Consider the following 13,204-nt stretch of genomic DNA (forward strand, 5'->3'; position numbering starts at 1 on the left):
CCTCAAGTTTCCGCACCTGAAATAAACAAAAGCAGTTAAGCATTACACATACGAGAAAAGAGAGACAGAGAGAGAGAGAGAGAGAGAGAGAGAGCAGGTTAACAAGACAGACGTGGCTCTTAAAAGTGCCTTTTGCCATTGTGTGTGTGTGTGGTGAGGGGACTAAAATAAAAGAGGAATGTTGGAAGCTGGCAAATCTGAAGGACCTGATGAGAGAAAAAAAGATTTAGAATTCAGAATTAAACACCTTACATTTTTTACCAATTTTTTCTTCATCAGTGTTGGCAGATGACCTACACCCTAACCCTAGATGACCTACACCAGGGGTCACCAACCTTTTTGAAACTGAGAGCTGCTTCTTTAATGTGAAGGGCTACCAGTTTGATACACACAGTTTTCAGTTTGATCTGAAATAACAAATTTGCTCAATTTACCTTTTATTATGTTATTATTAATAATTAATTATATTCATCTATGTGAAGACACTGATCATGTTAATGATTTCTTACAATAATTATCCACAATGATTAAACAAAGTAGGAAACAGTTATTTTTAGAAAAGCGGGCTACTCATGTGGTCCTTGCGGACTACCTGGTGCCCATAGGCACCATGTTGGTGACCCCTGAACACCCTAACCCTAGATGACTAACCTAACCTAACCTTCTTTAGACAAAAAACACTTAATTTGCTTTATTATATTGTTAATATGTGATGCTCCACAGTATTGTTTTTTTTTTTCAATTAATTAATTGTCATAATTAATTTGTATTGTTATTGCTAAGATTTGTGTATTTAATAGAGTTTTTTTGTGTGGATTAGTGAACAATTACTGGAAAACACACCAATCTGGCAACACTGTTCCTCAGCTGAACATTTATAAATGGCTAAAGTATTAAAGTGCTACTGTCATTTTGGTAACTTAAAACACACAATTTCCAAATATCATACAATCTCCTCTATTTCCGTGCATGATTAAATGTGGAAAAACAAACTTGAATGTAATCTATCTTAGCCTACTACTACACATTTGGTGCAGCAAGTTATATTTTTATAATGTCTGCTGTGATTTACTCCATCACAAAACTGCTACCTTTCACTTCTACAGCTTCTAAACACAACTTCTTTACCTGATTGAACAGTTTTTGTTCCGTAAATTGTAGGGATTGTTCCCAGTTATATTAATGAACTCCTTTTCAATAAATAAATAAATAAATAAATAAATAAACGTGGTGAGGGAAGACATGCAGGTAGTTGGTGAGAGAGGCAGTTTTAGAGATAGAAAATGTGGAGGAAAAAAAAAAACATGACCTGGATTGAGTAGCCCTGCCATAATTAATTTATAGCAAGCTATTCTTTTTTATTCTTATTTATCGTAGTCCCGATCCCGTTCATAACACTGGGAGACCCAGTGCGCCAAATTGTGACTCCAGGGGATCCTGCCCAAGCGTCCATATGTGACGAGTTGGGAGTGAGAACGTGTTGATATTGGAGATATATGACATCATCGAGATATCAGGGTTTGTATGTATTGTGTCCAAATCGACTGGTTGTTTTGCTGCATGTCCTTTAACCTTTACTATGGCCACTTTGGCAGGGAGTTGAACAGCATTTAAAAGGTCACCTATGAGATTAAAATGTGCTATGGGCTTTCCATCAGCTGTTTTAAAGTGTCTTTGCTTCCATGTTTTAGCAAAATCATGCACAACACCATAAGCAGACTTAGAATCAGTGTATGTAGTCACTACTTTACCTTCAGACAACTGACATGCTCTTGTAAGTGCCACCAACTCTGCAGCTGTGTGCAGATGTGTATGATAATGATTTAACTTCAACTATTTCATCAGGAAATCTTACAACCGCATATCCACATAAATACACATCATCAGAAGGTTTTGAACATGAACATCTACATATAGGCAATCCCCCTCTTCCAGGGCCGTATCTAAAAGATCAGGCCTACAAGAGGTCTCTTGTTCCATGTGTTTAAGGCAATCATGTGTGTCATTAAAACCATCTAAATCTATAAAGTCTAGCAGATCACGCAGCACTGCTACAGCTGAATGCGGCTGAGAAGAGGCTTAATGGTCAAGTTTTCTGTCTTCAAGAGTGTGGTTTCATAACCAGATCTACGTTGTGCTGTCATATGTTGTGTGTTGAGGTTGTGTAAAATAGCTGTTAGCTGATGTGAGGTGTTCAGTATCAAAGGATGTGACAGCACCGTTTTCTCAGCATCCCGGACCATCAGAGCCGCAGCAGCAGAGGGGCAACCCTTGTGTTATGTTGTGTAGAGATTCAGAAACACAACACAACAGGGAGATATCTGTCACCATGTTCCTGGGCCAGAATCCCCACAGCCGTACCACCACATTCTTCACATTAAGCTGAAAAGGCTTAGTATCATCAGACTTACTGCAGTGTCACCAGATCTGATAAAACACAAATACAGATGATCAAAATCCATTTCATCCCTCTATTTCACCGACAATGACTTGTTCTCCATATTCACTGTAGTGATTGTTGTGTAAAATATTTTGTAGTGATTCTAACAGTTCCATTCACTGCCCACTGCTGCCTGAAAATTCCACTTTGCTAATGCCAGTAAAGTTACTTGAATATGTTCATTTTTACCCTCATTTATATACTTACAAATATCGCCCTAATCACACTGACTCTATATTTATTTACATTACTTTTGTGTCACTGATTTATTATTAATATCCATATTTGATTGAAATAATCATCCAAATATTAACACGTAAAATAAACAATCTTCAATTCAATTCAATTAATTTATATTTGTATTGCAATTTTAACAATGAACATTGTCTCAAAGCAGCTTTACACAGATAATGTGGTGATTAAAAGTGAATATGTTCTTTATAAGTAAGTTTGTCCCTGATGAGGAAAAATTTCCCGAGATGGCATAAGGAGAACCCTTGAGAGGAACCAGACTCAAGAGGAACCCATCCTCATCTGGGTTGCACCAAATGTCTATTTATAGCAGATATACAGATGATAGCAGATGATCAAAAGCGAAAAGTAGTCCTGAGTCAGTGTAGGAGACTGTTGACATTAACTACAGTCCAATCCATCCTCAAAGCACCCGTTTTTACTTTGGAATTTCATGGAACCACCCAAGGCGCTGATGAGAAATCGTCCCAAGCTGCACAGAGTGGCCTCCAAATTAAGAGAACTCTATCCAGAGGCAGGCCTGGATGAAGTGGGAAGATCACGGAGGGGAGAGGGGCAGGAACAATGGTCACTGGAGCCTCAGGAGCATGTTTAACTCGACTGAGAGAGAGAGAGAGAGAGAGAGAGAGAGAAGAGGGTGACAGGAAGAGAAGGATATGGATTATTAAGTGTCCTTATTGGTGTATGAAAGTTAATGTCACTGTGCATTTTGGACTCCAGCAAGACTCACTATGGCAGCATAACTAAAAGGGAGAACCAGAAGGTAACACAGACATGAGGGATCTCTGGGATAAGAGACGACCCACCACACCACTGTCAACAAACCTGAGTGAACGTGTGAATGTGAGGGGACGACAGCATACAAATATCCCAGTTCACCAAACACTCTATATCCATGATCCCTCCAGATCTGCATCTTAACCTAAGAAAGAATTCTACTGATCAAAGGCTTGACTAAATAAATAGGTTTTTAACCTCGACTTGAACACTGAGACTGTGTCTGAGTCCAGAACACTGGTTGGAAGGCTGTTCCATAACTGTGGGGCTTTATAAGAGAAAGATCTGCCCCCTTCTGTAGTCTTCATTATTTGAGGAAACAACAGATAGCCAGCACCTTTTGATCTAAGTAGGCGTGGAGGATCATACTGGTACAGAAGTTCACTCAGATACTTGGGTGCGAGACCGTTAGGTGCTTTATACGTCAGTAGTGGTATTTTATAATTAATGCGAGATTTGATTGGGAGCCAGTGTAGACAAATTAATGAGCACCTGACGACCCCATCTGTTCCAGACGACCCCTTCCTGCCTCCTCGCATCTTCATGCAACCAGCTGTTACATGTGAAATGGGCACACAGACTTCGCCTGACCTTCCTGTTCTTTTACATCAGGAGACACAAACTGATAACAAAGATTCTGAAGGTCTTCGCACACCTGCATCGACTCCTCCTCTCTCTTCTCCTTATATCTCTTCTCCATATCATTCTTACTGGTCTCCCATTGACTACTCTACATCACCCCTTCCTGTGTATTATCCTCCCATACCTTCTCCTGAATCTGACCTTGACCGCTCTTCTTCACCCTATTCACTCTTTTTCCTTGATAAATGTAATTAGTCTGCCTCATATGTGATTGTTTTTATTTTCATTTGCACATTTACAGCATCAGAAAAACTATTATTTTTATTTATTTTAATCCTTTCTATTTAGAGTAAATAGATTAAAAATGTTTGATTAAAATACGGTCTAAATAGGTTTAATTAATCTATTTATGTAAAGTTTATGGTATCTAATAATTTCTGTACTAGATATATGCTAAATATGTTGAATGAAACATGCTCTAAATAAATTGGATTAAAATACAAGGTAAATAGGTTGGATTAGAATATCTCTCTTCAGATTTATTTGTTCTAAGGAAGAAAATAGAGAGACTAACATACAATAAAACTATACCATTTCTAAATCATACAACCCCAATTCCAAAACTGTTGGGACACTTTATAAATAAAATAAATAAAAACAGTGCAATGATTAGCAAACCACATAAATGCATATTTTATTCACAATAAAACATGTTTAATGTTTAAACTGACAATATATCCCATTGCAGGGGGAATAAAATTGTCATTTTGAATTTTAATCGCAACACATCTCAAAAAATTTGGGACAGGGCCATGTGTAGCATCATGTCTTCTGTCCATAAAAGCTGGTAACTGAGGAGACCAGTTGCTGAGGTTTTGGGAGAGGAATGTTGGCCCATGTGTGTCTGATACAGGGTTCTAGCTGCTCAGCAGTTCTTGGTTTCCTGTGTTGTATTTTTGATTTCATGAGGCACCAAATGTTTTGACATGATGAACGGTCTAGACTTCAGGCAGACCAGTTCAGCACCCAGACATGCAGACTACTACAAAGTCACATTATTGTAATAGTACAGTATGCAGTTAGCATTGTCTTACTCAAATATACAAGACCTTTCCTGGTTAAGAAATCTTCTGGATGGAAGCATTTGTTGCTCTAAAACTTGCATATACCATTCAGCATCAGAGGCGATTTCTTATAATGTCACAAAATTAATGGTCAAATATGTACTATTGTATTAACATTTTATTGACTAAAAATGCGTTAGAAAACGTTCATCTCAAAGACGAGTTCGTTCAGAATCAGTTACATATAGCAGGTCAGCTGACTCGATTTCCTTCTCATACATTCCCGCAGCGTCACAGTGCATTTCCCTATTGAAGCCCAGCGTCCATTGACTTCAATGGGGCTGCTTTGAACGGTTTTTTTCAGCGCTTCGAAACTAGACGGTCATTGGATAAACGCTGCGATTATGTCCCGCCCACGGACGCTCAGCGTCTCTGGGGTGAATGGGAGTGGGCTGGCCCGGACTCCGAGCTTCTGCGTGATGATTGGAGGGTCTGTCGAAAGACTGCATCTCCTTTGACTGACAGCGATTCTGTACTATAAGGAATCACTGAAGCTATTCGCGCTCAGTCCCATCGCGGATTTCTCAAGTTCAGTCGAAATAAAACTGCTGCAACCTATTTCTTTGATATTTGCTTGGCGAAATTGCTTGATTTTCATCATACATTTAACACAATTATACACCACATTCCTTGTTTCAGTTTTACAGAGTTTAATATTTTTTTTTTAAATCGTTCATTCATTCATTCATTCATTCATTCATGGCCATCACTTTGATTCAGGAAGACTGAGGTCAGAACTTCAAGTCCTGTATTCAGATCAGGACTTGCAGGGTAACAGGGGAAAGCTGTGTGATTACTTGGTGTTCCTTAAAGACATGGAGTTGGACAGTGCAATGCCTCAGCTTTACAAACTGTTCTCATTAGTGGCAACAATTGGAGCTACATCTGCAGGTGTAGAAAGGAGCTTCTCCTGTTTAAAGCGACTCAAGTCCTACACCCGAAACACAATGGGCCAAGGCCGTTTAAGCAGCCTAGCTCTGCTGGCCATTGAGAGGACACTGGTCAAGTCACTTGAAAAGACTCCTAGTTGGTACGACAGGGTCACAGACCATTTTCTTGAAAAGGAACGTAGGGCAGAATTTACTTTTAAATAAATAGACAATTTTATGATGTAGGCCGAAAATGAGCTTCCCCTCTCTGACAGACCAGTAGCCGCCACTGTTCAGCATTGATGGAGCCTTTCCAGATGTACAAGCTGCCCATTCCACAGGCACTATTCCAAGTGGTCCATGGTTTCCAAAAAAATAAATTTACATTTTTATTCTTCTGGCCACAGAACAGTTTTCTACTTTGCCTCAGTACATTTCAAAATGAGCTTTGACTAAAGAGAGGATGGTGGTGTTTCTGGATCATGTTCACAGAGAGCCTCGAAAGGTAAGACTTTGACAAAAAGAAGAAGGCTGCGATGAATTACACAAAGGTTTTTCTTACCTGTCTTAGGTTGTATTTTGTACATTGGGCCATAACAAATACATTCCATGCTTTGACATATATCCTTATCCCAGTATTGATGTCGTTTACTAGCGAGACACCTTTTTTCAGAAAATGTTCTATCCAACACCCTGTTACCTGCTGGAGGAATGGAATATTCAACACTCATTTGGCATAATGTGTGTGTATATACAGTATATATATATCTAGTGTGTGTATAATAGTGTAGATAACATTGTAATCCTCATTCAGATAAACTGATCTATCAGATGATGTTCAGAAAGCCCGTGTGTGTAAAGCCCTATACTTCTTGCCATAGAATTTAGTTAGGTGTAGTTGGACTAGAATTCTCCCTCTAAATTAGATGATGGCTTTTTCTGATGGCTTTTTCTGTGTCTGCACCCTGGTGTGATTACTGAAAAGGAAACTTGGAGCCAGTGAACCATCCCTTTAAAAACTAAATAAAAAAAACATTATTCTTAGTTTGAAAAATTCACATCAGGAGCTGATGTTAGGGCACTTGTGCTTTTGTAATGATCTTTAATGAGCATAGCTCCGCCCACATTTTCCACAGAATTACAGCTTCTGTCCTGTATGACTCTGCTGGTGTTTGAGGAGGCTACTCGAATAACGAAAACTTTTCCCACAATGTCAGCAGTGAGACGGCTTGTCTTTTGTGTGGATTCGCTGGTGTTTCTGAAAATTACTCTCTCGTTTAAAACTCTTCCCACACTGTTCACAGTGATACGGCTGCTCTCCTGTGTGGATACTCTGGGGTATTTTGAAATGACTCTGGTAAATAAAACTCTTTCCACACTGTTCACAGTGATATGGTTTCTCTCCTGTGTGGATATGCTGGTGTACAGTGAGACTACTCTATTGAGTAAAAAACTTCCCACAATGTTCACAGTAATACGGCTTCTCTCCTGTGTGGATACACTGGTGTTCTTTGAGACTACGCTGATAAGAAAAACTCTTCCCACACTGTTCACAGTAATACGGCCTCTCTTTTGTGTGGATTCGCTGGTGTACTTGAAGATGAGAAAATCGGATAAAACTCTTCCCACACTGTGTACAGTGATACGGCTTCTCTCCTATGTGGATTTGCTGGTGTACCCGAAAAGTACTATCTCGATTAAAACTCTTCCCACACTGTTCACAGTGATACAGCTTCTCTCCTGTGTGGATACGCTGGTGTATTTTGAGATGACTCTGGCGATTAAAACTCTTCCCACACTGTTCACAGTGATACAGCTTCTCTCCTGTGTGGATACGCTGGTGTATTGTGAGATGACCCTGGTGAATAAAACTCTTCCCACACTGTTCACATTGATATCGCTTTTCTCGTGTGGATACGCTGGTGTATTGTGAGATGACCCTGGTGATTAAAACTCTTTCCACACTGTTCACAGTGATACCGCTTCTCTCTTGTGTGGATACGCTAGTGTATTTTGAGATGACTCTGGCGATTAAAACTCTTCCCACACTGTTCACAGTGATACGGCTTCTCTCCTGTGTGGATACACTGGTGTATTGTGAGATGACTCTGGTGAATAAAACTCTTCCCACACTGTTCACAGTGATACCGCTTCTCTCCTGTGTGGACACGCTGGTGTTCTTTCAGAACAGAATTTTGTGTAAATGTCTTCCCACAAACTGAGCACGGGTGCATCTGAAAAACACGATAAAACAATTCAATAATTTGTAAGAATTTTAGATTTGTCACATATCAGAAACGTCTGCTACAGTAACCTAATGTGGCTTAAAATTGCTGACGCAGCCCAAATTTCAGGTTTGCAAATGCTGATGGAGCTGCTGAATAAATAAAAAATATACCCAGGATAAAAGTATGAAATTAAGTATTTTAAGGAGTTTTTGAGAACAGTTCACTGTTCATGGTTCTATTTTGTTTTACAAAATCTCCAACATTTCTACCATCAAGACGGAGTAGGTTTACTAAGCAGCAATATAATCTCATTTTATATTTCAGAAGAAAAGGGAAAAAAAAGTGTCAGCTATAGGCAAATCGGGCAATTGCCTAAGGCCTGGATGTGAGGCCTCGTGATTGGAGGTGGGGGTTTAGGTTTGGATATAAAATAACTCACTCAGCTGAAGTTGAACATTAATATGCACATTTAAGTACATTTATGAAATTACTGATAACAGATTTTGTATAAATAATAAAGTTCAGGAAAAATATATTCTGAAAGGTGGAGGGAAGGAGGCTTGAAGGCCTCCAAATATCTAGAACCAACCCTAGAAGGTGTTGCATAATTGAAACGAATCTATTTCGGGGCATTGTCTCTTTTATTACTGGCACCAGAAAGCTTTCTGACCAGCAATTCACAATGGCACCAACGGGACACATGATTGCTCTTACAAACAGAATTGAAATGAATGCCATCAGTTCATGAATTGCCAAATTCCTGTCCGTCTCTGTTCTGTGAGCTTGATGGACCGTGCACTCCCTGAAGGTCTGCAGCATTCCCACGTCTAACAGGCAAAGGACGCTTTGGAGCACGCTTGCAATTTTACGCTGTCAGAAGATAAACAAATAGAGAGAGGGAAATTTACATGAACCTCACTCTAAATGGGTTTATATAAATATCATATGTACTATGGCAATGACAAACCTCTAGAGTCCTAGCAGACTCTGTGGGTCCAGCTTGCGCAGTGAAACAAGAGTGATTTGCTACTGCACTGGGCATTCCAATGTCCTCCTCTACCCACACAGTGCCGTCTTTTGCCGTCTGGCTCAGACAGGGCTTCCCAGTAGCACGGTGCATCTTCCGTGGAGGCATGTTGGGTTCTTCTTCCGTCTCCTTTTCGGATTCTTCTGAGGAGGTATCAGTGGCCTGCTGGACAAATGAAATCTCTCCTCCATCAGAGTCCATTTCCTGAAGCCAGGCCAAAGCCTGTTGCGCGGAGAGGTTCTTCCTGTGTGGCAGTGATACGGAGGCCATCCTGATGTGCGTTCTCAAAAATGCGAAGAAGAAATTATTCTCCCGCCTGGGTAGGACTGCTTTTATGCACAGTGCTGTAGTCATGAAGTGCCACTCCCTTACATACATACACAGTCACAATGGACAGAATCACGACCAATTGTTAGGAAGGTTTCCTATCCATCTCGAAGGACTAAATTTTAGGATTTTCACTATCTGGTGTGCGCTGATCAGGGGATTGTACTCGCCCCAGCGTGTCAGTCAAAACACGGTACAGGATTCAGAACACTCAACTTTACTGGGTATAGAACTGATCGTATATGAGGTGATTCTTGCTATCTTAGCTGCTGTTCAGTAGGTTGCGTGATGCAGAATGCATGCTGAAAGGCCACTGCTGAGTGACTCTGCTGAATGGTCAGTGCTGAGTGACAGGTTGCACGATGTCGAATGGTAGTGAACTGGTAGTTAAGATAACTCCGTGAAGATAAGGCGGCCATTCTGGAGGAACTCCGACAACTAAGGATCCTTTACAAGGATATGCAGAATTTAACAGCAAAAGCTGAAGACAACTTTGCTAGTTCAAGCTCAAAATTACTGTGTACTGTGTACCACTGTGTATAGTTAAAATGACAATAAAAGCCACTTGACTTGACTTGACTTGACTTAAATTCAAGCTCTCGTGGGTCTCCTGAAATCATTAGGTTCTCTCAGTCTCAGTAAACAAATGCAATGGTGCCAGGCCTCGCAGGTGTTGGGTGGTTTGCACAACAAAAGCAGGGGGAGAATCAAGCTGAAGAACTGTGAAAATCTCAACAGGGGGGAATAACACCTCAGGACATGCACCAGAAAATAAAAAGTCAGTAATTCTAGTGTTAAAGGCCTCCTTTCAAAACACAGTTAAAATTTTACATATAGCTAAATATTTAACAGCAATTGGATGATGCGATAACAGGTGTGCCTAAAAAGATGACAATTATATTAATATCAAGTTTGTAATCTGGCGTACCAGTGTAGATTTATTTATTGCTAGATACTCAAAGCACTTTTGGACGTCGCTCTGAATAAGGGCGTCTGCTAAAGGCCACAAATGTAAATGTAAATGCTATAAATTAGGGAAGCAAGGTTAGGCTTTAGGGTTTGGGTAGGGTCATAATCCATACATGGATGAGGTGGGGTAGGGGTATACATTAGGTTTACAGGGTTAGTTTCAGGGTTATAAATCAGGGTTGCCAGGGTAGGGGGTGTGGTTGGTTAATAACTCCTACATGGATACGGGTGAGCTAGGGATATACATTAGGTATACAGGGTTAGATTAGGGGTCATAAACAAGGGTTACAGTGTTAGGGGAAGGGTTGTAAATTAGGGTTACAGGGGTAGGGACATAATTTAGGGTTATAGGGTTAGGGGTAGTGGTTGGGGTAGGGTCATAACCCCTACATGGATAGGGGTGGCGTAGGGGTATACATTACGGTTACAGGGTTAGGGGTAGGGTTATAAATTAGGGTTACAGGGTTGGGGTTATGCATTTTTAATGCCCCTTCCATCACAGGCAGACAGACATAAACAGCACATGTTTATGACTGCTAGAGCGCTGATAGATACTGTGTCTCAGCAGCAGTTCCCTTTGGGCTGTGGATGGATAACGCTTTGGTTTTTATTATTTATCAATCCATGGGGTTACAGAAAAAAGTAGCAAAGTGGGAGTGAGCAATCAGATCGAGCAGCATATTTCTCCTCACCTCTCGACAATAATCGATGATTCTACCGTGGGGCAGAATGAGTTAGAGTATTGCTTTAAAGCTGATTTTAATTTTTTTCATTTCAGGTGCCTTGTTTGACATTAAACAGATTAAATTGTCATTATTTCTAATAATTTTGGTTAAAATTGTAGGCTTGCCAGAAGCAGCCAGCTGTGGGTCGACCAGTCCTCTGCTTGTATATCATGACTAATTGGAATGGGTTTATTTATTTATTAAACAATTTTTAATATGATTTATTCCATGCAAGCGTGTGAATAATCAATGATTTGTATCCCTTCCTATAGTTTCTATAATAAAACTGATTAGTGAAAAGTGCTTGCTGTAATATCACTATAAACACTGTGTGCCTCAGGGGTGGATCCTGTGGTAAGTGCTATTATGAATGGGGAGGACGGAAAAGAAGAGGAAAGATGGAAAAAGGAAGAAGAATGAGGGTTGATGTGGTAAACGGTGCAGCTTCAGCTACTGTTGAACTCTATACTTTAAGAAGGGGGTTTTATGGCTGAAAAGAGATGTTGAATCTTGTAAGACTCTGGATTCATGGTTAGGTTCCTACAGGTCGGGATCAAATTGTTCAGTAGAAGTGCTTCAAAGAGGATTAATTTCAAAACATTATTCTTATGATTCTTATGAATTCCCCTTACACACACACACAGTATTTTTTTTAATGTACATTGACATTGTATAAAAGCTTTGTAATTTGCACCAGAATTGCTTTCCGTGACAAGTACGATTGCCACCCACAAGCTACAATGAGAATGTCATGACACAGGAAACCACAAACTGCAATACCAAGCAGTCATTGTCGCCTACATACATGGCTGCCATGGATTACATTCCCCATCCTCATTTGGGTGACATCAAGAGTTTGATCATAAATCTTTCAACAATACAGAACACTGGAGAGTGAGAACTAACATGAGCACTGAAGTGTAAGATTATAAGTGATGTTCTTTCTACAGTCTCAACAGTCTTTATGGTTATAAAACTAGGAGCTACTGAGCAACTCATAAAATAGCTCAACATTTGTGATCATCACAGATCCAACACCAGCTTTTCCATGCCAGAGCCTTTAAACACTCCAGGAAGTCCTATGTCAAAACTCCACACATGAAGTGGGATCCAGCTGGCACTGGTACGTCTCTGGGTGGTATGGGAAGTTTGCGAGTTCCGCATATATTTCTTAAAAGGTCCATAATCTTCATGAGGTGGGACGTGACTGGAGCTGGCCAAACCTCAGGATGCCTCGGGATGGGGAGAGAAAGAGAATCAGTGGAGAGAAATTAGCGTAGCTGCTGTTCATGATATTAACAGCACAAGTTGATGATGTGCATTTGATCAGATGTTTTGTAGCACAAGTTTATGATATGTGATGTGTGTTATGTGTAGGCTTTGCTAAAAAAAAACGTTTTTATTCTGAACTTAAACTTGGAGAGTGTGTCTGAGCCCCGAACGCTGTCAGGAAGACTATTCCAGAGTTTAGGAGCTAAATTTGAGAATGATCTTCCAACTTTAGTGTACTTTGCTATTCTAGGAACTACTAGAAGTCCAGAGTTTTGAGATCTCAGCGAGCATGACTGATTGTAGCATGTTAAAAGACTGGTTGTACGTCTTATAAGTAAGAAGTAGTAGTTTGTAGTCGATTCGAAATTTGACAGGAAGCCAGTGTAGGGATGATAAGATTGGGGTTATATGATCATATTTTCTTGACCTTGTGAGAACTCTCTCTGCTGCATTCTGAACTAACTGAAGCTTGTTTATTAATGATGCAGGACATCCACCTAGTAATGCATTACATCTGTCTATTCTGGAGGTCATGAATGCATAGATGAGCTTCTCTGCATCAGATATAGATAACATGTTTCTTAGCTTAGAAATTTAAGGTGAAAGAAGGCT

General features: G+C 40.0%; 1 pseudogene; it reads right to left on the minus strand.

Annotated features, from left to right (window-relative positions):
- Positions 1–7,257: 7,257 nt before the first annotated feature.
- Positions 7,258–9,569, minus strand: LOC124377335 (annotated as a pseudogene).
- Between the last annotated feature and the right edge of the window lie 3,635 nt (positions 9,570–13,204).

The sequence above is a fragment of the Silurus meridionalis genome, chromosome 23 (genome assembly GCF_014805685.1).
Source record: "Silurus meridionalis isolate SWU-2019-XX chromosome 23, ASM1480568v1, whole genome shotgun sequence".
NCBI classification, from domain to species: domain Eukaryota; kingdom Metazoa; phylum Chordata; class Actinopteri; order Siluriformes; family Siluridae; genus Silurus; species Silurus meridionalis.